This window comes from Copidosoma floridanum, unplaced genomic scaffold (genome assembly GCF_036245765.1).
Source record: "Copidosoma floridanum isolate Cflo_tuat_1 unplaced genomic scaffold, Cflo_Japanese_pri ptg000006l, whole genome shotgun sequence".
NCBI classification, from domain to species: domain Eukaryota; kingdom Metazoa; phylum Arthropoda; class Insecta; order Hymenoptera; family Encyrtidae; genus Copidosoma; species Copidosoma floridanum.
Genome location: NW_028321883.1, coordinates 22,313,143 through 22,335,507, shown reverse-complemented (window position 1 = coordinate 22,335,507; position 22,365 = coordinate 22,313,143). Strand labels below are relative to the sequence as shown.

General features: G+C 37.2%; 1 protein-coding gene and 1 long non-coding RNA gene across 3 annotated transcripts in view; one reads left to right on the top strand and one right to left on the bottom strand.

Moving 5' to 3' along the window:
- Positions 1 to 22,365, top strand: part of LOC106637415 (cell adhesion molecule 2) — a 60,972-nt gene that overhangs the window by 24,548 nt on the left and 14,059 nt on the right. The gene's annotated exons all lie outside the window — the stretch shown is intronic.
- On the bottom strand, positions 8,375 to 9,338 carry LOC106637416 (uncharacterized). 2 transcript variants are annotated; one of them, XR_016293678.1, is made up of 3 exons: positions 9,218 to 9,338; positions 8,949 to 9,100; positions 8,375 to 8,467 (listed from the first exon to the last, which is right to left on the bottom strand). It is a non-coding gene; the product is annotated as an uncharacterized LOC106637416 (long non-coding RNA). The 2 variants fall into 2 exon arrangements; XR_016293679.1 differs by having other exon boundaries at positions 9,195 to 9,219.

Below are 22,365 nucleotides of genomic sequence, written 5' to 3'. Positions count from 1 at the left end.
TAATCCCTACATGGAAAAACTCTGCCATAAACTAATGCAAAAGCGGTTAGGTTGAAATAAAAACAACAATTAAAGTTTTTAGCCATGTGGAACCCTAAAAAAGTAGAGTTTCCCTAAATCGGTGAGTATCATTTCTAAAAAAGGGTCATTTCCCCTCCCAAAATGCCAACACTTTCAAAAACGAGAGCAAAAACAAAGGTACCGCCCCATGATTTTCTCCATGAGTTGGCAAGGTTTATCGAAGCGTGAAATAAACGAGTCCGCCAAGCATCCGGGAAACTCTCGCATTAAATGTCCGCAAAATGCGCAGTAGCACCCGACAATTATCGCTGTCGGTGGGGAATATTAGCAAAAGGTAACGACAGCCGACGAGCGGACGGGAAAGCGAACGCAGGGAAAAAAAAGTGGCAGCGCGGAAATGGCTTCAGTTCCAAACTCCCCCTTGGGACTCTGCACCGATTTAATTACACCAAAATGTTTCAACGCTCGAGGCGCGCGCGCTTTCAGGCTCACCGGGCCGTGTATACCTTTGCGCACTTTTGCGACTAATTAGCGCCGCTGCGATGCTTTTCGGACGATCGCGTCCGTGTGGATACAGAGGAGGACCACTCCCTCTCACTCCTCGCTCTTTTTCCGCCCGGCATCGCTGCTGTTTCGTAAATTTATTAGCACGCCACTCATTTTCGGCTCGAAACTTTGGCACCGGCGTTTCGAGCTCTGCGTTCCTTGTGCGGGAATTTCCCCGAGGGGCAGGGGGGTAGAAGTTGGCTCGCGCAATTTTATTGGATTTTAAGCGCGAGCTGGAATTTCGCGTGAATTCGGGCGACCGTTTCGTTATCGAGTGATTGTTGGAAATTTCGGTGTACCGAATATTTGGCTTCGGTCAGCAGTCTCCACTCGGAGGATCCAAACAAGTTAGCAGGGGTTGCTCTGACCTCCAACGCATGTAGACTCAGGGGCTTTGTGCGGTACGTCAGAAGTGACACTCAAAAGTTAGTTGTTTCATCACTTTGGCATAAAAAAACAACTTGTCTAATTGTGATTTCCAACCGGTTATTCGCTCAAAAAACGGTAATGATCAAACTTTGTTGGGGTCCATGGAAACAGAAAAAAAAACAGTCGTTTTAGTTTGATGGAGATCACATTGACCATAATGATAATAAAACATTTAGTGGCTTAGCCGAAACAGAAAGCTAATTAATAATGCTCGCATTTAATTACCTCTAGGTAGAGACTATATATGAAAACAATGAAAATAAAAATCAGTAGCTCGTTGTTTGCCACTAATCGCCAACATAAGTGCTTTTTCAGTTGTTAAAACCGATTAGTCCTAAAAGTTTGAAATGAAAACTTGTACAGATTTGGATGAATGGTGGGATGGAAAACGAAAAGGTAAACCTAGCTTCTATAGTATATTTTCGATCATCATTCAGTTCCATGATTCAATAATTAAGAATATAAGGACTCTGTTACTCTAAATCTATACAGGTGGTAATTGTTAAGACAAAATTGATCAGATATAACTAAAAAGAGTCTTCATGATGAGCGAGACTAAGAATAAATGATCCAAATAAAATTAAATTACTGTTTGCAGTTTTCAATATAAATTTAATAGCATATCTATGATTGATATTTTAAACGATTATAATTTAGTATGAAGGTAAGTTCCCCCACTCAAATATCGTAAACACAACATTCATGCCTAAGTATGTACATGTACAAGTTTAAAGCAAGCAAGTTTAACATCTAGTTGACCTTTATACTTGATGGTAATTTGACAATTTTGCATTTTTCCTTCTAGCAGTTTTGTATGCTCCCTTTAAATGAAAAGTGTAGGGTTATCAGATAAACTTAGGTATACTGGATTATGGAACAATACCAACCTAAAAATTGTATAGCCAAGTGGCTAATGCAGATGTACGGGTTTAAAAAAAAAAAAAAAAAACTCTGAGACTGCTCAGGTTTGTTGTTTTCAACAGTTGCCTATAGAACATATTGATGCCAAGGATTAAGTACGAGCATAGAAAAAAGTTGAACTTTTTGAGGGAAAAAGATTCCAAAATGGTACTTTTAGTTCAAGAAAAATGTAACATATTATTTCTCAAACTCCAACCCTTTGTCAGGTGTAAGAGATCCAAAACTTGAAATCCTACCACTTTGGAGGCAACTATCGTGTTTTCGCAACTGCAGAGATCGGAAGAAGATCTCGAAAGTTTCGATTCCCTCCATCCGCTATACCCTTTTGCTGCAATAACTCCATCACTTGATTTCCCAGAGAACCATTGCATTATCGACTCTCATGATGGGCCCAAAGAAAAACACACGCATATTGTCACTCCCCGCACCCCCAGACCACCCAAATTGAAATTTCGCCCGAAACGCGGTCAACATTATCGTATTTAACTCGTTGTAGGGTGCACAGGCACCCACGCGCGTACGCATAATATTATCCCTCGACCCGCGGTCCAAACGATACTGCGCCATTCATTCTATATTAATTGAGTGTAAATCATTATACTCTCATCGCGGCCATCACGATACCATCACTGGCACGCCATCACACAAACCACCTATGTATAATCGTAAAATACGATAATCGCGTACTATACATGGAATTGCACACGTGAGATTCACAGGGGATGAGTGGGTATATGCGTATACGTTTTGACGTTTATTAAAGACTAAATTGATTTTCCCCGACTCTTGGCTATATACCCTTCAATTCCGTGCAGCGGACGGGCGAGAGAGAAAAAAAACGACTAGGGCCAGTTATGGGTAGAGCGACGGAGGTGTCAGTCCCGGTGGACGTCATAGGCCGGCTCCCAGCAGTGCTCGCCGTCGAAGAGGAAACGTGTGGTGATTACGAGACGATTTGCCCGCGAATAATCGAGTTTTCTCGGTGCAACTCGGTTCGGGGGAGGGTAAGCGGTCGTCGCTTCGCGGAACGCGACAACGAGAGCCACCCTATACCGCGTATACCTGTGTGAGGGTTGAAGGGGGACAGGGAGCACAATTTGATCCAGTCTCGCTCCTCCCCCCCGACATCAGCAGTCTCTCCGCCTCCCCCTGGGCTCACTCCACTTATCCGCCTTTCCCGCTTACTTCCCACGGCCCCGAGCACTCCCGCTGGGGTTTATTTTTTCCTTTCCCTCCTCTTTCCTTTTCCTTCTCTTTTATTTTTATCGTCGGACTTTAACGCCTCGTCAGGGGACTATCATGGCGTGGGAGTCGTTGGATTAATCTAACGCGCCGTTTTTATGTGGGCGTGCAGGCGAGGCGCGAAGAGCCAAGCTAAGCTGCGGGTGTAAGGTGCACGCGGTAATTTTGGGCGCGAAGTGGTGAGGGGGTTTTTTCGCTTCTTTTTTCATTGAATGGGTTTCGATGCGTCGCGATGGTGCGTTTTGGGATTGAAACTTTTAATTGATTGATCAACGGAGTTGACGTGGGAGTTTGACGGCTGACCAGTAAAAGCTGATTTTCAAAAGAATTCCACCCCTTTCGGAATACATGAATGTTCGCGTTGACAGAATTTTTCGAGACTTTTATACTACCCCACAGTCAGTTAAATGTAATTTAAGTAATACATACCTATGATAATAAATAGTTTAGTCTCAATTCACGTTTATTCTACCAACAATTGTTTAGCTAATAATTAAGTAACAGTGTTAGATTTACAAATCAGATTTTTCTTTAAAAACTACAATTTATTCAAATCCACCTGAAGTTTACAGTTATATTTCTGTCAAATTTTCCGAAAATTTATATTTAAAAGGGAAGTCTCGTGAATTTATGTTTAGTAAATTACAATAAAATAGTTTAAGCAATAAAATAAAATTAATTCAAGTTTACAGCACTAGATTAACACGATGTTAACCACTGCCATGACAACCACAAAACGGATTACTTTCAACCTCCTCTGTCTGTATAACTTTCATCTTTTTTCGGTCAGGATAAATTGTATCCCTGATCCAATCGATGTGTGACAAAATCTTGGTGAAAAACTTCCCACTTCCAGTAACCCCGATCAACACTGGCCTGCTACCGTGGTACTGGATCAAAATTTTTCCATTCTATCGAAAAAAAAGAGCTAAATAATTACTCCTTTCATTTTGCTCCAAAACGGATGCAGATTTACAATACTTGAGAATTCGGTGCTTCATCCTCTTCGACACAAAACATCCACAGATGCGCGCAAGGCTGCAAAATTCGACGGCAATGCTCTTCATTCGAGATTCGCGCATTGTAGCGGAATACTGCATGCACATACTCAAGACTCCGCCAATCGTAATATTCCCGCCAGGATAAAACCGTGCCGTAGTCGTCTTCATTATACTTTACGTTAGCTTTTGGTAGATACAGGTGAACGTAATGCATTTGCGGCAATTTTAATAATGTTATGTCGTGGTTATTGTGGTTACTGAAATGAAATTTTCAACTTTTAATAACAATTTAGTTGGTTGTTCATTACAATGCGGCTAGATGGCTTACGTCGATCGAATGACTTCTAAAACATTGATAAATTCTCTGTTGTCGTTGAAGTCTACAAAATTATAGCGAATAGAGTAGGGGATGCCGTCGGGGATGTCACAGCTGGCACTAACAATAGCATGAAAATTTTCGATAAGTACACCACCACAAAATGGTGCTTCATATTGATCGTATGATTTAACGTTTGTTGGAAAAGCAACTATGTAGTATGGAAATATTGTAGGCGATTGAACCCATCCACTGTCGGCTTTGGCAACTGATGGAATAAAAAATTATGTTATCATTTTCAACGTTTTACAATGTTGTACTTAAAATCAAGGTAATAATGTCCAATTCATGTAGAAGAACAGTGATTATTCCAGGAATTTTTAGTGTTTAATAAAAATAAAAATAACTGGTTAATGCAGAATTGGTCTTTGCGGACGACACTACAAAAGTTTTTGGAATTCACTCACCTTGAAACAACAACAGGATCAACACATTTTTGAAAAGAACAATTCCTACAAGAAAACAGATAGCGCATTTTAAATCGTTATTACACTAGAAAGTGTGAAAGAGTTTTACAATAATAATAAGGTATCCTAATCAGTTCTCAATTTAAAATTAAAAAAAAAAAAAAATAATAAATTTCATACGGGCTGAAATATGTCCTACTACATTTTTAATCTTAAAGAATTAAAAAATCTAGCTACACAGATTGCAATGTATTTTAAAACACTAAAGATAAAGTAAAAATCGAATGTTGTTATAAAATTGATACATTTGAGGTATTATTTTCAGAAAAATAGCTATGTCACAAGTTGAGGAAATCTTTGTTTAGTAAGTGTCTTATTCCTTTAACAATAGTAATAAATATACCAAGAGGAAAAAAAGTTGTATACATGTTACAATCAAATTAATATAACAGCGAGCAGGGCAGATTGTCACAGCCAGGTATTACTCGGGGATAACTTAGAACTTATCGGCTAAAAATATTACGACACTTCACTAACGTAAGAAAGTGAAATTAGATATAATTATTGAAATTCATTAATCCTTATAATAAGATATTATAGAAATCATTACCTTTGAAAAAATGCGGAGGCATTGTATGATCTCTTAGAATGATCTGAAAATTCATTATACGTAAAGCACGTTTTGTACAAAATTTATATTCATAGTAAAAACTAGTAAAATGTATCATAAAAACTTTTTGCAGTGACTTAGTATTTTATGACTTTGTAAATACTCTCAATATTATGGCTCAAGTTATTATAAAAAATAAACAAATTTTTTCACGTTAAAAATGTTTTATGTATCGTTTACAGTAATTGATAAAAGTAGAAAAAGATAAGCATTTTGAAGGTGCCCGCTTTGAAAAGATACTACGAGGATGAAAAAACACTTTATTAATCATTTTACTACAGAAATTATAAGAAACTAATGGCTAAATATAAACCAAACACCTTTTATGTATTTGAGACGTAGTTGAGTGATTCTAAAAAAAAATAATCGTCAACTTTTTTATTCCTCAAGTAGACGATTGAAAAATATCCAAGACGGAATTTTTTATAGAAAATAACTTATTATTTGTTGTTAATTTGAACTCTAGCAAAAATGCAATTTACTGCTGTAGAGCGGGGTTGCCTAAAAAAAAAATATGTATAGCCTTGATAAAAATAAATCAAATAATTACTGTTTCCCGTACTATCTACAAAACTGATTCGTGATTCGTGAGCTTAAGACACCTACTACTAATTTTTTTAACGTTTTGTCAACGATAAATTTTTACTCTGAACTTGAACAATCCTACTAAAACGTATAATGGTGATAGGAGTAAACGTTAAGAAAATACGATATGCTCATAAAAGAAATTACACGATGATGTGGATTTTCACATACAATATTGCTTTTAAAAAATTCTTTATACTTTTATCAGAGTAAAATGAGAAAATAATTTTTTACATTGTACATTAAATTTCAACTAAATTTTTTAAGAATACTTTTTTTACATTTAATCATTAATTACTTATTATTTAGTTTTGTATTATAGTCGTTGTTAAATTCAGAAACAAGGCGAAATTCCGCGAAAAGCTTTCTATTTTTATATCCTACAGCACAGTTGTTTATAAGCTAATAATTTATTCTTAGGTTTAATTAGAGGAAAGAACTTTACTGGTACCAAAACTAGAAAACTTCTAAACAAGAGGCATTTTTGTAACTTTTTTTTTCACTCGCATTTTAGGTCCATGCGTAGTCGGGAAATATAAGCATCGTAATAATTCAGTTTTCAAAACTCGCGTTAAACAGAAAAAAAGTAGTAGTGTTCTCTAAAAGTAACTAATACTTTTCAAACATAACGCAAACTTAAAAATCATCAAACTCAGTATATTCAAAGTTAGAATAAATTGATAGATGTATCAAGGTGAACTAGTATTATTTTTGAAATATTTGTTTTTCTTACGACTCTTTTGTTGAATAAATTTCATTTATTAGAGGTATGTGTTATTATATAAAAATATACAAAAATCCTTATCTTAGCATTATTTTAAAACATTACATTGATCTAACATAATAACTCCTATTTTAGGGTAGTTAGTTAGAGAAAAAATTGTACAAAATATGCATATTTTTCTTTATTGCTAAAATTCAACCCATTTCAAAAATTACCTGCCAAAAAAATTTTTATTCAATAACAGCCTCTATAACATCCTACCCAATGTGCGAACTTAACTTTCCAAGCAATCTTAAGATAATGGAATAGCTAAAATAATTATTTATTGATTTGATTAAATTTCCAGTATTTTTTTTATAAGTTCAAATATTTATTTTTATTTCCAATTATATTCAAAAAATTTATAACAGCTCATTAGGTATGCGATTCTCATTACTTACACACTTTTACGAAAAATAAAACATGTTTGTTAGACTTAGCTAAATAATACCGATGATTTCACAGAAATCAGATCTTACTCCACTTATTCCCTTCTTGTAAGGCTGAATAACTTTCATTTGTTTGTAGATCGAAAGCATCAAATACTACAGTATCCATCTGAAAAACAATACAAAATAAAAATGCATGTGCCATCAACGAAAATTTAACGTCATATTTAAGTTAAACTAAGAAAAGAAAATGTATAACTTACGGGTTCTAAATCATTACTGCTGTGGACTTCTTTGACATCAGGTAACATTATCCGAAATTTTCTTGGATTTCCTTTCACCGGATACTAAAAGTTGAAAACGAATGAGATTTTTATTAAAATAAGCTTTCTCTACTTTAGACGTTTTTGGGTGTCCACGCCGCAGATGTGAAAAACAGTATTTTTATCCAAAAATGTATAAACTATTTTTGCTACAATTGATACAAAAATTTTTAGGCAGAACTAAAACTTCTTTTTCAGTCTTTGTTCACTTCAGCCTTCGGAATATGCTGGTTTTCGTAAAAATACCCATGTGTGCAAATGTTTTTATAACATGTAGTAAATTTTAATAAACTCCAATTTTTAATAAGTAGATCCCCCCGAAAAAAAAACTGCTGGATCACTCTTTTCAGTTATTTCTATTGGCTTTTAATCAAAATATTGTGATAAAGTTAATGATTGAAAAGCAATTAAAAAAAAAGTCGCAGTCGACGTTTAGATATAATAATAATTAATTGAATTTTAATTACTCAAGATACTTAAACACAGTCCGTCTTAAAACGTACTCACAGATGTATAAGGCCCAGAGTTTTTAAATAAATTGATACCAATGATCCAATATAATATTTTTGTAGATGCGCTCACAAAGGCATAAATATCATTGCATTTTTACAACTGGGAACTCGCACATCATATCGAGTTTCACGTAATTTAGAAAAAAAAAAAAAAAAAAAAATAAAAATTATACTATTACTTACAGCTCCGGGCACGGAATAGTTTTGGAACTGCGGCATATCCGGCACTTCGAACACATATTCCCTCATTCTACGATCCGTTGGAAGACCTTGAACTACATTCTGAAAATCAGAGAAAACTTGGATCATTCGCTTATTGACATCATTCGAGTAATGGACTGTGCAAAGACATAGGATGTGTCAAGAGCTGGTTAGAGAGCAGAATAAGAAAAGCACGCAGATGTTTCAACGTTTCGTTGGTCATGACATAGCTCTCGACACATTCTGAGCCTATGTACACCGCACTAACAAGAAAACGATAAATATCAATTGTAGCAAATTCGAACATCTATAATGGCATTTATATGAGGAATTATATATACTATAGAAATACATTTTTTCTATCTTGGGTAGTTTTTGGTAATACTTGGACGTTTACTGCTTCCTCGATAGAAACAATAGTGTTTGGCATACTTATATACGTGCTATCCAACCGGGGCTACCCTACGGCCCGTATATTGTATGTATTTTAGTATTCTTGATATTACAACTAGGTTTAAGTAAAATATAAAGGTAAACTATAAGTATAAGTCAAAATACTTACCTTTGCCGTGTATAATCCAATAGTGATAGTTAAGGTAAGTATTATCAGGAGTTTCATTTTGCTTTAAATAAGAGAGAACTAATGATATTACTAGCTCGTGCGTGTAAGCTCTCGTATTTATAAGTGAATGTTAACACGTCAACTCTGCAAAACTGTTAAGGACACAATGAAGTAGGCAGAGGCAGAGATTGAAAGAGAGAAAGAGAGAGATAGAGTGAGAAAGTGAGTGTGGAAGGAAAAAACTACCGAGGAAAGAATGAGAAACAAACCGATCGTCAATTAGCCAATCAGCAATAGCTACGCAAGCTCACAAAAATGGAATATCACTCACTAATACTATAACTCTAAATGCCAAACGGCAATCAATAAAACGTTTGAATATAAATGTGATAAGCAAACATTGGTGCTTTTTTCAGCTAAATACTTTCTTCACGTCAGATTATAATTTTACGGTTTATGTCCTCTCGAATGAATTTAACTAAATTCAAACACGAGCTAAAATCGAAGTGGTTGTTCATTAAATGAGTTATTACAGGTGAAAAAAGTCGTTACCACCGTGGTATTAACGTAATTATTTTATCTATGCATATCATGTCTATAGGAATATAGTTTTGTCATGTGAATTGCGTATAAAAAAGTGTTATCTCCACTGCAACCGTGATCGTGATTTTTTCCTTACAGAACATGACATTGGTACGATTTAAAAAAAAAAATTTTTTTCCAACCGAAGACAAATTCAAGACATTTTTTGTGGATTTACACTTGAAAAATTCAATGAATTTTATTATTCGGTGAGCCTATGATAGAATGATCGACGTCTTTTTAAGACTCTGAGAAGTGGGAGTCCAGCCAAAGTTGCTCTGATTGGCAATAAGCTATTTACAAGCAACCATCAATCATTGTGCACTAAATCGTGATGTTTTCAACAGTTTCTACAGGCAACAAAAATATCTAAAATTTCAAATAATCAAGTAATGACAAATATTTCAATTTTAAAATTACTGCGAGAAAGTAAGCTGTGACTGTTTTAGATGAAATTAACACTACGAAAGGCAGTCACTTGATGCCTCATTTATAAGATTGTAAAAGCAGTCCATCGAGAATCAGTTTCAAAGAGTTTTGCTAATATCTCTTTGTAAAGATAAAAGCATGGAATGAATTGAAACCAGTTGAAACTATATCACCTTGCAAAAAATTTTACTTGATCATAAGAATAGATTAAATGGATGCACTTTTTGCTAAATGACAAAAACGCAACGTTTCAAATAAAATGAGAAAAAATTTACGGTAGTTGAAAGTTGCGTTACGCAAAAGTGAAATCTTTCTGTGCGTCCAAAGGACAGAGACGATAAAAGAGGGATGTGCCAGTGCATTTGCGTTAGTGTGCGCAACTAAGAAGATTAAAGGGAATGTTTTCAAAAAGATTCAAAGAATAAACCGTAGTGGTGTCCTTATCCCTTTTTTCTGGCTTATGTGATATACTCGAGCGACTGCTGTTTGAGCTATCGCTTTTATGAAAATTAGTTGTTCTTGAATACAATGAATATGTCTAAAATTTTTCTACTTTTTGATATCTACATAATTTATTTGTATACGTTTTCGTTGTTCATAGTGAACTTATGAGATAAAAATGGGGTCATTTTAATACGTGTAAAAAACGTGATCCAGTGAAAATCCTTTATTTGTAAATTGCTGTTTTTAACTTGTGGCTCTCAATTTTATGCAAAAAGTCAGAGAAAGAACCTCAAACGTTCGCGAGTTTTACTTAAATGTGGTTTTAAATTACATTTAACGTCACAAAAACATATCACGGTTCATGTATTTTTTGATTTGCAGGTTACAAGTAGTTTGTAATAACAATAATTTTATATTTGTTTGCAGGTGCACGTGTAAATATTTTGTAAATAAATCATACAATTTGATTCTTTTTATTTAACAAGAAAATTTTTTGTATCTTTTTATCTAATTATTTATTTTCTCTTTATATGTTCGTTTGTGAATTTTTCTAAACATTTTAATGGAGAAAAAAAAATTTGATAAACACTTTAAATTGGAAAAATCATTAACGTGTATATTTCGACATTTTTGCGAACGCAGTTATAAACAAATAGAAGTTTAAATTTTAAACGTGAGCCAGCCTTATATGTTTTCATAGTAATGTAATGACTTCAACATTAATGTTTTTTCTGCAAAGATAACCCTACACAAATTTTTAATGGTGCTGTCACGTATATGACCGCTACAAAATTGTGACATTGAAAGGATAAATGTTAGTGGCAAAAGTAAAAATGAATGACTCACTCATAAAATTATTTTTTTTTTGTATGATTAAATTCTAGTTTTTCATACTAAGGAATCCAAGGAATTTTTGTCTATAAAATCGGAGACTATAAAAATTACGAGATGTTACTTAGAGCATGTAAATGAGTGACAATAGTTTGAAAAAGTTTAAAAATTTTCTAAAAAATAATAACATTTAAAAAACAATCAATCTAAAGTCTTAAAAAAAGAAGCTGATTATTTTCACCAATTTATGAAATTTTGGCTCATTATTAATATAAAAATATTTTTGTACAATAGTTTGAAGTTAAAAACGAACAGGTATGAAAAAAAGTGAATTTTATTTTAGATGGGGGCTTTGGTAAGCACAATGTCACGCGTCTCGTCATCTACAAGGCAATCACGTATTCGCTGATGGACACTTACTGTAACATTGGCTATTTTTTTTCTCTCTCACTTCCTATTTCATAGGAGCAATGTATATTATTTTCCCGATACTAGCAATACATTGATTCGTCATATTTTTTACATATATGAGGAATTCTCCTTTTATTTTTCACTTTTTAGGGTACCCTAAAGTGCCAAATTCAAATTTTAAGCTGTACCTCTTTAATAATTTTTTTTTTATTGGTGGTAACCTCAACAGTGGAAAAAATTTCAAGAACACGCAATTCAGGTCTGCACATTTTTTTCAGCATTAAATGTAAAATAATATCAATTTTCGTTAAAACAATGGACGTATTTATATCTTTCGGACTAATTAACGTGAAAATGTCCTTACAAAAAATAGGCAAAACATCTTTCTCACTATTTTTGAGGTCACTCTTTTTAATGGTTCAGTTTTCATTTTTCTAATATCCCATTTGTTACCATATTTTTGCAAAATAAAATGAAAAAACACCAATTTTCTTATTTTTTCCGGATTTTTGGCATTTCTTGAACAATTCATAATATTTCCCTACAGTAGAGTGCGTAACTAGGGTCTGGAGTAAAAAGAATTTACTTCTTAGACCCTATTCACGCACTTTACTATAGAAAAATAGTATGAAGACTACTAACATTACAAATTTTCTAACTGAAAGAATTCCCAACTGTGACTATAGGATGAAAAATTTGCAATAAATGGAAACTAGTGTTAATTTCATTAAAGAATAATTTATTTCACTCATCTTATAATTTATGTAGGATGGATCTGTTTAGTGTGCAATACAGTCAGTACTAAAAATAAAAGTGGCCATCGGAAATCAGGAAAAAAATGAGCTTATTATCATGAAAAATATTTTATTCGATTACTACTACAAAGACTGTGTTAATATTTGTTGTTATTATCAACTACAACAACATGTTGTACAAAACGGTATTAAACAATGAAACTTTCGCAAGCAGCAGTAAGAGAACTTGACTTTTCTAACAGTTGCAAAAATTAAATTATTGTAGATCTCACTCCTGTGCAGACAATGACACATGTAAATTTGAATGTGTGACACATATTATTCACTACTAATGTTTGTAAATTTAATGGAAAATATAGCAAAATAGCATTTAATTATTGACGCTTTGAAACTATGAGTTCATCTACTTTTTGGTTTAGTACTCGATGGTAACGACATAACTTAAACGCGGCAGCTGGGGCAGGTCTTAAAGTTTGTGACTATTAGTAGCACGCAGTCGAGTACGTAACTCTCGCTCTCCATCTCTGTTTTGAAACTTTACGGATAGGTTTTGTGTAACACGTCTCTACTTGTAAAGATTGACTTCAACTTCGATGATGTACTAAATTTAGAGAAAATTACCATCAGAACTTATTTAACGGTACAGCTATGACATTTTGCTCAAACGTCGTAGCCTATACTTGTGAACCGATGGTCAGCTTTTCCATCCCCAAATGCCCCGGAAAATCAATTTTTAAGACAAAACGGGATAGACAACGAGTTCCGCATCTCTTATCTTCTTTCTTACCTCCCTTAAAATTCGTCTCGTCTCAAAATACCCGTACATGCAACTACTGTAAAAGTTCGTCCTAAATGAAGACAAGGGAGACAAGAGAGCAGTAAAAAAAGAGGTCGCCTACTACGGACTCTCTTTCTCTGAGTTTGGCAGAATCCCGTGGCTCATCAGACGCGCAAAGCATCGTCCAGCCAAACCACGCCTCTCTGCAAAAAACTGCTGATGTGGCTGCATGTCTGTCACAGTGCAAGCATATGTGGCTTTATCCCTCTATCGCATATGTCTATTTGCAGACAAACAAGTCTCGATGGGCCAAATATACATAGGTATTTTATCCGACCGTATGGATAATGGATCCCATGAATCCCAGAAAAGTGTTATTTCCTGTATAGTTATGATCAATTTTTTGTGTTTGAAATATTTTAGCATGACTGTAAGGTCGGATTTGTTTTTTTATTGTCATTTTGCTTGTGGCTTGTTAAAAAAATTTCATTATTAGCAATACTTGCATGAAAAACTGTATCTGACAGATACAAGATATTCATTCTTAAATTGTAGGCATTGCCAGGTTACAGCAATTGTATTACTCGTATTTGTTAGGGTGGTAAAGTTTGTTCACTGCATTAGGTACAACTCTTGATTACTCCTTGTAACTCAAACCCTTAAGATTTTTGTTGATTTATTTTGGCCGGAGTCTTTTCACGATTTTCTTTTAATTATTTTGAAGACGATGAATCGAGTACCTCTTAATGGATTAAGATCTGTAGTTATGTGTGGAAATTCTCGTATTCAATTCATTTGATGGTTCTTTTTCCATTTTAAATCAATAGATATTATTGTACATAAGCGGGTTTGTGGTTATTCTCTAAACATTTTTATTTTTGAACAATAACAATACTGAATGTTGAGTTTTTCCGTCAGTGCATCATATGTAAAAATCCAATCATCGTAAATTAAACGGAAATGTTTTTTTTTTTCAAACAAAAATATCACTAAAGTTATTGGCAGTTTCATCAAAACAAGTAATCGTTTCAACAGCACTTTGTACAGATTCAATTGCAGTGTTTGATGAAATTTCTGATACGTAGATTTTTAAAAAATTTATATTTTTCTTCTCTAGTATCAGAAAAAAAGAATTAAATTTAAAAAATACAGTTCAATAAAACGAAATAACAACTGTTCGGAAACTGATATATTAAATTAAAAAAAAAAAAAAAAAAAAAACCAGGATATTTTTTTTGTGTAAAGCAAATAAAAAAGAAATAGATTTCAAATATGCTTTCTGAAACCCGAATTTATACTTTAATACGTAGATACGCGTACATAAATACGCATAGACGAAAGGGCATTCATGCGTTTTCATCCAAACCGCCCATAATTTTATTGATCATAAAGGCGCAACATACTCGGCTATAAAGGCACTATTCAAGAGTGTTACCCCATGGACTAGCAACGTCAGTCAAATGGAGCACAACCCAGCAATCAACCGAGTTCAAAGACAAGCACCCAATCCAATTCGTCAGTTCCTACGCCCCAAAAGGCTACGAGCCCAAATTCCTGAAGAAGGATCGTAACGTCGCGTATGAATTTTCTCTTATCCCCCGCACAGCGAGCTCCCACGTTGCACACAGCTTCCTCCTCAAACACGGCACCGGTAGGTGTACCCCAAGCACACACACATACAAACGTCCCAGGCTCCGAGCATCAATAATTTTCAGCCCCATTATTCCATTAGATCCCGAGGAAATTGAGTCCTTGCACCCCTTCTCCTCATCCTGCCCCGTCTCGCTCTAACCCTCGGCGTCGACTGCGTATATGTGCGTTCGTGCAGTCGTTGGACTACGCAAACGGCCCTCCTTTCGAGCCAACGCCAATTATCCGCGTGTCCTGTCTGCTGTGAGTATATACCACACCTATACGCGTGTGTTCACCTGCGTGGGTGGATTCATCGGATAATTGGTTGCTGATCGATGAATCCGACAGCTCGGAACTTTTTTGATTGCGGACCAGGGGGATGGGGGTGAGGCACAGGTGTGGATGGTGCGCTTATACCCCCTTTCGCTTGAGCTTTCGCAAACGAGTGGACTCGTTGCGACCGATCGATCGATACGTGGTTAATTCGTTATCGAATATGGCAAGGTCGATAATTGACGGGGATGGGACGAGATAGTTGGTCCCGTAACGAGTACGGCTGCTCCTCTGCTGTGCGAATAAAGGGTCCTTTAACGCATTTTTATTCGTCGGTGTTGTAATTATCAAGACAATTTGGATAATTTTTCTTGTCACCATGGATGACCTTTACTTTTGGATTTGGGGAGCTTGAGCTTTTTCATAAGAAGAACTGTAGCTCATGTAAGGAACATGGCTAAGCAATAAATATCTCAAGCATAAATTTAAGAGGGACTTTGGGGGTATATGATCAAGGATAGGGACAAACTATAGTCTTTACCAGATTTTTATGGAGATCTAAGGTGAAAACGTATTATCCAAGCATAAGGAGGATGCTATAGACTTGAGTCATAATTAGCAGTGGTGGGTATACTAAGGTCATATTTAGCCTGTATAGGACTGTAGCTACTATTTTATCAGGATTGAAAAGTAAGACGTACTGATACAGTGAAGAAGCAGTTTGATTTATTTGTTAATTTTTTCTGGTGCTTGTCTGACTTGGCTACGTGGGATCGTGAGATTAGAAGCCGTGTTAGCGAAACCTACAAGACTACATGATAGGAATGTCTATGAAATGTACGTAATTCTTCCAAAAAATAATAGAACCCCTGTCGATCAACTTTGCCTGACCAACTTTTCATCGTAGTTGATATATAATGAAAACGCGGAAGATGACTTTAGTAACGATCGGAAATATCGTGACAACCTAATTGTCCTACATTATTCACACCAACACTTGCCGAACCAAGGTGCCACCAAAGTGACAATCGAAAAAGCCATAAATACCCGAGCTCCAGCCGTCCTCGTACATTATACGCGTGTATGGTAAAAACACGGAGGGTGAAACAATCAGCGGTAACTGGCATGATTCACAGCTCAGCCCAACTCATTCGCCAAAACTCGCGTACTAAATCACGTGCTCCCCGCGCTGCTTTCCACCCAAAAAAAAAAAAAAAAAAGACAAAACCCACCGCGTGAAAGCTCGCGTCGGCTGTTTTGAAAAAAAAAAAAAAAAAAACTCCACAAGACCCCGGAATCCCAACTTTCACATGCATATATATACACTTGGACACGTACAGCTCGAACATCTTAGCCGTTGCCGTTGGTGCTGCTCATTCGTTACCATTTTTCAGACCGAGAGCTAAGTCAAACTTAGTCCCGAGCTGGCGAACAATAAGCGTGAAAAACAAAGGGCGTTACTTTTCGCGCGCTCGCCGGTGCCAATCGTAAATCTCGGGGCGCGGCCCCTTCGGGCGAAAATACGTATTTACACACGCCAGTTAGGAAATCAGGCGGAAAAAGTAACTTGAGAGGGTGTCATGATTTGTGTCGCCGCGCACCAGGTGCAGTGGACCCGATGTAGGTCAGCCGAACATGCATACAAAGTCCTTCGAATGCTGGTGAATAATATAATATAATAGTCCTCAAAGATTCTCGAGACTCACCCGTTTTTTTTCGCGGTACCGCAAGATATTCGGATTCGCGGGACCGCACGTGTATCCACGGGTAAGTACACGACCCGTGTGGAGCGGCTTCATTAAAATTTATTCTCACCCGCGGTGACACCTTTTTTTCCTCTCGCTCTCTTTCACCGTGTATACGTACCCTCTGTCGAAAAAAAAGAAAAGAAAAAAAAAAAGTACAAAATCAAGGGCCAGAACGCGCGAGTTTTTTTACGCGTGAAATTCCCCCGTGCGTAGACCCTCGGTGGACGTGGAATATTCCAGTTTTAATTACACGGGCGGTAATCTAGAGGGAGAGTTGAGGGCTGTTGTTTTTTCTGTTCTTTTTTTTCCGAGTACCTGGAATAATTCAGCGAATTTGAATTTTACTTTATAATTTTTTTCGGGGGATACTTTTATTGAGGAATTTGAATTTCAAATGTTGCCCGCGTTCTTTTAAATGCTCGGATTAGGGCTCGTTGGAGATTTTTCTCGACAGTGGTGCCGTTAGCATAAATAAATGTGGGATATCGAAAAAAAAAAAAGAAAAAAACATGTAGAGACTCGAGGCTACGTGAAATCCAGTGGCGAATCCAGGGTTCAAACTGCCGTTATCATTGATACTAGTCTTAGATTCGCCAAATCGTTGATTCATAGAATAAATTCAAACGCCATTAATCAAAACAATCAACATATAGTTCATTAAATTATAAAAGTAACAATTGACTTATTTTATTTTAACAAAATAGTGCTTTTATTACTCACTGGATATGTTGCACCGTTAATTATTAAAAAGAAAAATTAATTCCGTTTGACAACTTTAACGGACTGGTGATGAACAGATTAATTTATTCTAGCCACGTAAGCTAGTGCATCTACCGGATCCAGCCAGATCAGATAAAAACGAACATGTAATTTTTATAACAGCAAAATATTATCAATTGTATTATAGTGAATCATTCGTGACCCTTAATTCAAGCATTTGTTTGTAAACGTTTGTAAGACAATTTTTAATGCTTCCGTTCAACCTCAAAATATTTAATAGACAATGACAATTTATAGCATGTTAACGTTCACATTGATATCTTTTAATTCAGTCCATTGGCCTATTTAAATCCTTCAAGGCTCCAAACCGTATGGAACTGCATGAGCTTCATTCTTACGTGAGTTTTTTTTTTCTTCTCCCATCTTTTTGTTAACCTCATTAGAAATCAAGAGGGATACTAACTCCACGAATAATAACTCGAAATTTTATTTCATGCTGGTCCCGATGACTTTCACGCACAAACCACTCCAACGAGACGACGGATAAGCATCGTCATTGTCTCCCGTTACACGAGCACGTGCATCATTTAACGATCTCCTCCTTCAAAACGCGTACCCCCAAAGCCCTGCCTAATGCTCGAGTAATTGGCCGAGGGAACACACCGCAAATATTTTCCCCGCTCTCGAGCCACACGGGAGGCAGTGGTGTTGGCTCGTATTGTGCGCGCGGACAATGAGTACACTCTTTCGTAACCGAGATCAATTAAGAGCATTGACGGGGCGCTTTGTGTACCCGGTCCCCTCGAAAAACTCTGCTGCACCCGTGTACCTCGAAAAAGCCACCTCTATTGATATTCGTGTCCGTCGACGTGTATACGATAGAGCGACAATTGGGTGGTGTAGCCGTCGTTGTCGTTCGGATGACACGGGACTCATTCGATTATCATCCGAAAGGAGGGAGATCGAGGTAGGGGGCCACTGAAAATTGGAGCGATAACGAAAAACGCGAGAGTGGCACTCGGGACGAGGGAGTAATTATCACGCGAACACGCGCTTGATTATCGCTGTTTCATTAAAGTACGTGAGTGGGTGTAGCGCGTGATCGAATTTTCGTGTTGCGTGTGTACACAAGCCGCGGCCGTACGACACAGGGATACTGTGTAAATTGCGCGCACAGAGGGGCACACTTTTTTGACCCAGACTGCGAGAGGATGAAATGTATATACGGAGGACCGTACACCTATCGATCCGGTACGTTTCGGTATATTGCTCTCGCAAGCGAATACGGCTCCGATGGCAACTTTTGTAATATTGGAACTTTCGTATTGGGTCGCGAAACAAAGTTTCAAAAAATGGCGTGGTTCAGGCTCGATTTTTCGAGTTTTTTTTTTTTTTTTTTTTCATACGTCGAATACAGGGGTGTAGGGTGTGTGGCACACAAATACGGGTGCAGACATGTTGTTTAAAAGTATTTTTCGTAATTGTAGTCAACAAGAGTGAGTTTCCCATCGCTCGACAAACAAGATCAATGATTGATGATTTGTAAATTAGTCGTCAAACATGGCCGTGGTTACTCTTCATGGCGCAATATATATTATACTAATTTGCATTTGGCAATAACGGAGCTGCAAAATTTCTCACTCTTTCGCTGGAATGGCGTATAGTTTCAAAAGCCAAGTCAACCAGCCAATCCAGTTTTAATATTGATGATAATCCAAGTCCTCGTAAGAACGCAACGAGAAATGCGATGTCGAGAATAAACAGCGCCAACGAGACCTCATTCGAATTCAACTTTCCAATGGCACGAGCAATCGATCACGCGGCCTGTAAATTATTTTTCCACCCAGAGGTGAGAAACACGCCGACGTACGTATACATCGTACGGAAAATCCATTTATTCGATGGCAAAGAGAGATTGGCTGTACGAAAGATCGACATTCATCACTCAAGAGGGGGGGGGGGGTAGTACCGCGACAACTTTGTCTCAACATTAGTCTCGGTAGTACAGCGCGAGATCTCGTCACGCAGATAGATAAGCCCTGAGGGGGAGGTGTACGTGCGTGCGAGTGATAAAAGACCGCGGAAATAACGTGGATCGATGTTTAAGTATGGAGGAAAAGGGGGACGCGGGATTATATTACGAGTCGTCTTTGGCAAGGCGGTGAAGGGAGAGATGCAAATTCCGCGCGACGCCCGCGCGTCCGAGGAGGTCGCAATGACTGATTGATCGGGACCGAGTGGGGCATTATGTGTACGTGTATGTATGACTGGGTGGATGAGGGAAGGAAGGCTAGCTCGATCTCGTGGATGAGATATGGGGGACACGCCCCCCCTCCCGCCGCAGTCGGACGAGGGAGTTTCAGGAATTTGCAAGTCGGCTTGGAGATGAGGTCGATTTATTTCCTTGCATTTTTTTCTCTTCCTTTTTTCGCGCTTGACTGATGATTCGTCGCTTTTTCATTATTTCCTTTTTCATTTGCGTGTCCCTGCAAGTGAGAACCGTTTCGAAATGGGTTTTCAAATCCGTTTTTTTGGGACATAGGAGTGATCATTAAATTTGGATCTTTTCAGAAGATCAGAATTTCGAGCAAAATCAGATCCAAGGAATTTTTAGGTCGTCCCATCCACGTACATTTTACAATCAATTGGGAAAAGTGTTTAAATGTTTTAATGACACGTTTACTTAACAATATCTCACATAACAAAATGTCTGGCTAGCTCAGGTGGAAGAGCATGAAGGTTTCCGCCCTTCAAGGACGCAGGTTCGAATCCTGCGCCGTATGATTATTTTTTGGAATTTTAAAATAAAATTCTTTTCTTTACAACTGAATTAAAAGTAGGTAAATTTAAAGTATTATTGATATTTGTTTCTACAATAAAAAAAAAAAGATTGATACTCAACGAGTTTATTTATTACGTACTATTATAAGCATGATTGAAGATGCTTTTTACTCATAAAAAATCATGGCAAATTGAAGCAAAAACGAATTCTTAAGCTGGTCAATATCCGTGAAAATTGCATTCTACAAAGGCTAAGAGAAGAGACATACATTACGTGAGGTGTAACGAAATGCTGTTTTATGAGCAATAAAAGCAAATTTACTTCGGTAGGATATTTACACCCCTCTTATTAAATATAATCTCAGTACCTATGGCAAATGATATAGGGCAGTGAATGGTTCACTTCCTTTTTAGTCTGTATTTGCTCCCGGCACGCATGGTGCTTTTTTAGTTTTTATACCCTCAGCCCGTGTAAAAACTTACAGAAAAGAAAATTATTTTAAGTCCCAACTGCCACCAACAAATCATCAACCCTTTTTTTTAATTAAACTATATGCATTGAAGTGACACTCAGTGTCAATCCTTCCCTCCAACTTTATGCAGGAAGCGAATACGATTTTACCCAGCCTTCATCCAAGGAAATGGGTCTTACGTTTCACACACAGAGAAGAAAGTTGTCTCTTAACCCTAAGCAGGATTAAAACACATTTCTAGTTGCACTTGAAACATACAGTTACGTGTAGATAAGTAGATTAATGAGAGCAAAATAAAATCAAGTAACAAAAGAAAATAAAACCATTCTTTAATAAATTTTGAATTGAGTAACTCTAACTAAAGAAACTCCCAACCCCGTGAAAATATCGATCGTTGATCTCCTTCGGCTCCCTGTGAACCGCCAACTCTCGCAGTGACAATATTGATCTTAAATTGACATCAAAATGGGCGATCGTTTCACGTCCATGTGTACAAAGCTTGTTCTCCATTTCGTCCATTACCACATAGAGCCAACGAAAACAAATTGTGGCGACAACGGCAGGTATGCTACACCAAGAATCCACGTGACATGGGGTTGCAAACATACACATACGCGCAAACGAAGAGGAATAAAGACGTATCGGGTGGTGGGAAAACCAAGTGGTACACTGGATACAATAGATCCATCAGTGAAATATACGTACACCTGCACGCGGACGTGTATCGATCCTCGCAAAAAGTAAAAAAAAAACAAAAAAAAAACAGAACAACCGTATGAAGGGATAAAGGATGACTAATGGGGGGGGGGGGAGCTTCGGATCACGAGATACGGTTTGTTGTGTACCTGCAAACGTATACGCAGGGAGCACCCGTCACGGACTCTCAAGGTAATCGGTCTCCCGTCCTGATACAACGAGCTCGCTTCGGAAATCTCCGATCCCGGGTGTGCATATAGATACCGAGATTTCCGGCTGCAGCAAGAACCACCGGCGCGAACCGCGTAATCCACCCGCGCGTGGATATATCTGTATGACGATACTCTATGTATGTACCCGAAACGCGTGTGTATATACTGCCAGTGAAAAAGGAAGAGAGTGCGGGCAAAGGGAGACACGAAGGGATAGGCAGGGGGGGGGGAGAAGATCAGTGGGTTGCTCTGAACGTTTTACAACCGCAAAGAGAGAGGGATAGAGCTGGTTGTTTGTATACCGAGGGTGTACAGTTATGTATGTATATATAGACACGCTTATCCGAAGCTGGTGCTTTGAATCGCTCGAGCGGTGGGCGAACGTGCTCGTTGTACAAACCATTAGTGCTTACAATGGCTGCGTTGATTGGCTGTCTCGGGGTTTCTCCCCCACCTTTCTTGTTTTTCGTTTTCTTATTCCCACGCAAGTCACCCCTGGTCGCGTTGTGTATGGGGTTAATTCCGTCGGTAGATCGGATCGAGTGACGCTTTAGAAAGTAGAAAGTAGTACTTTGTTCAAATGGCCCGATGAAATTTTCAGTGTTTCCCTATCTTCTTCGTTTGGAAGCCCAAAATATGGGTTTCCAACCCC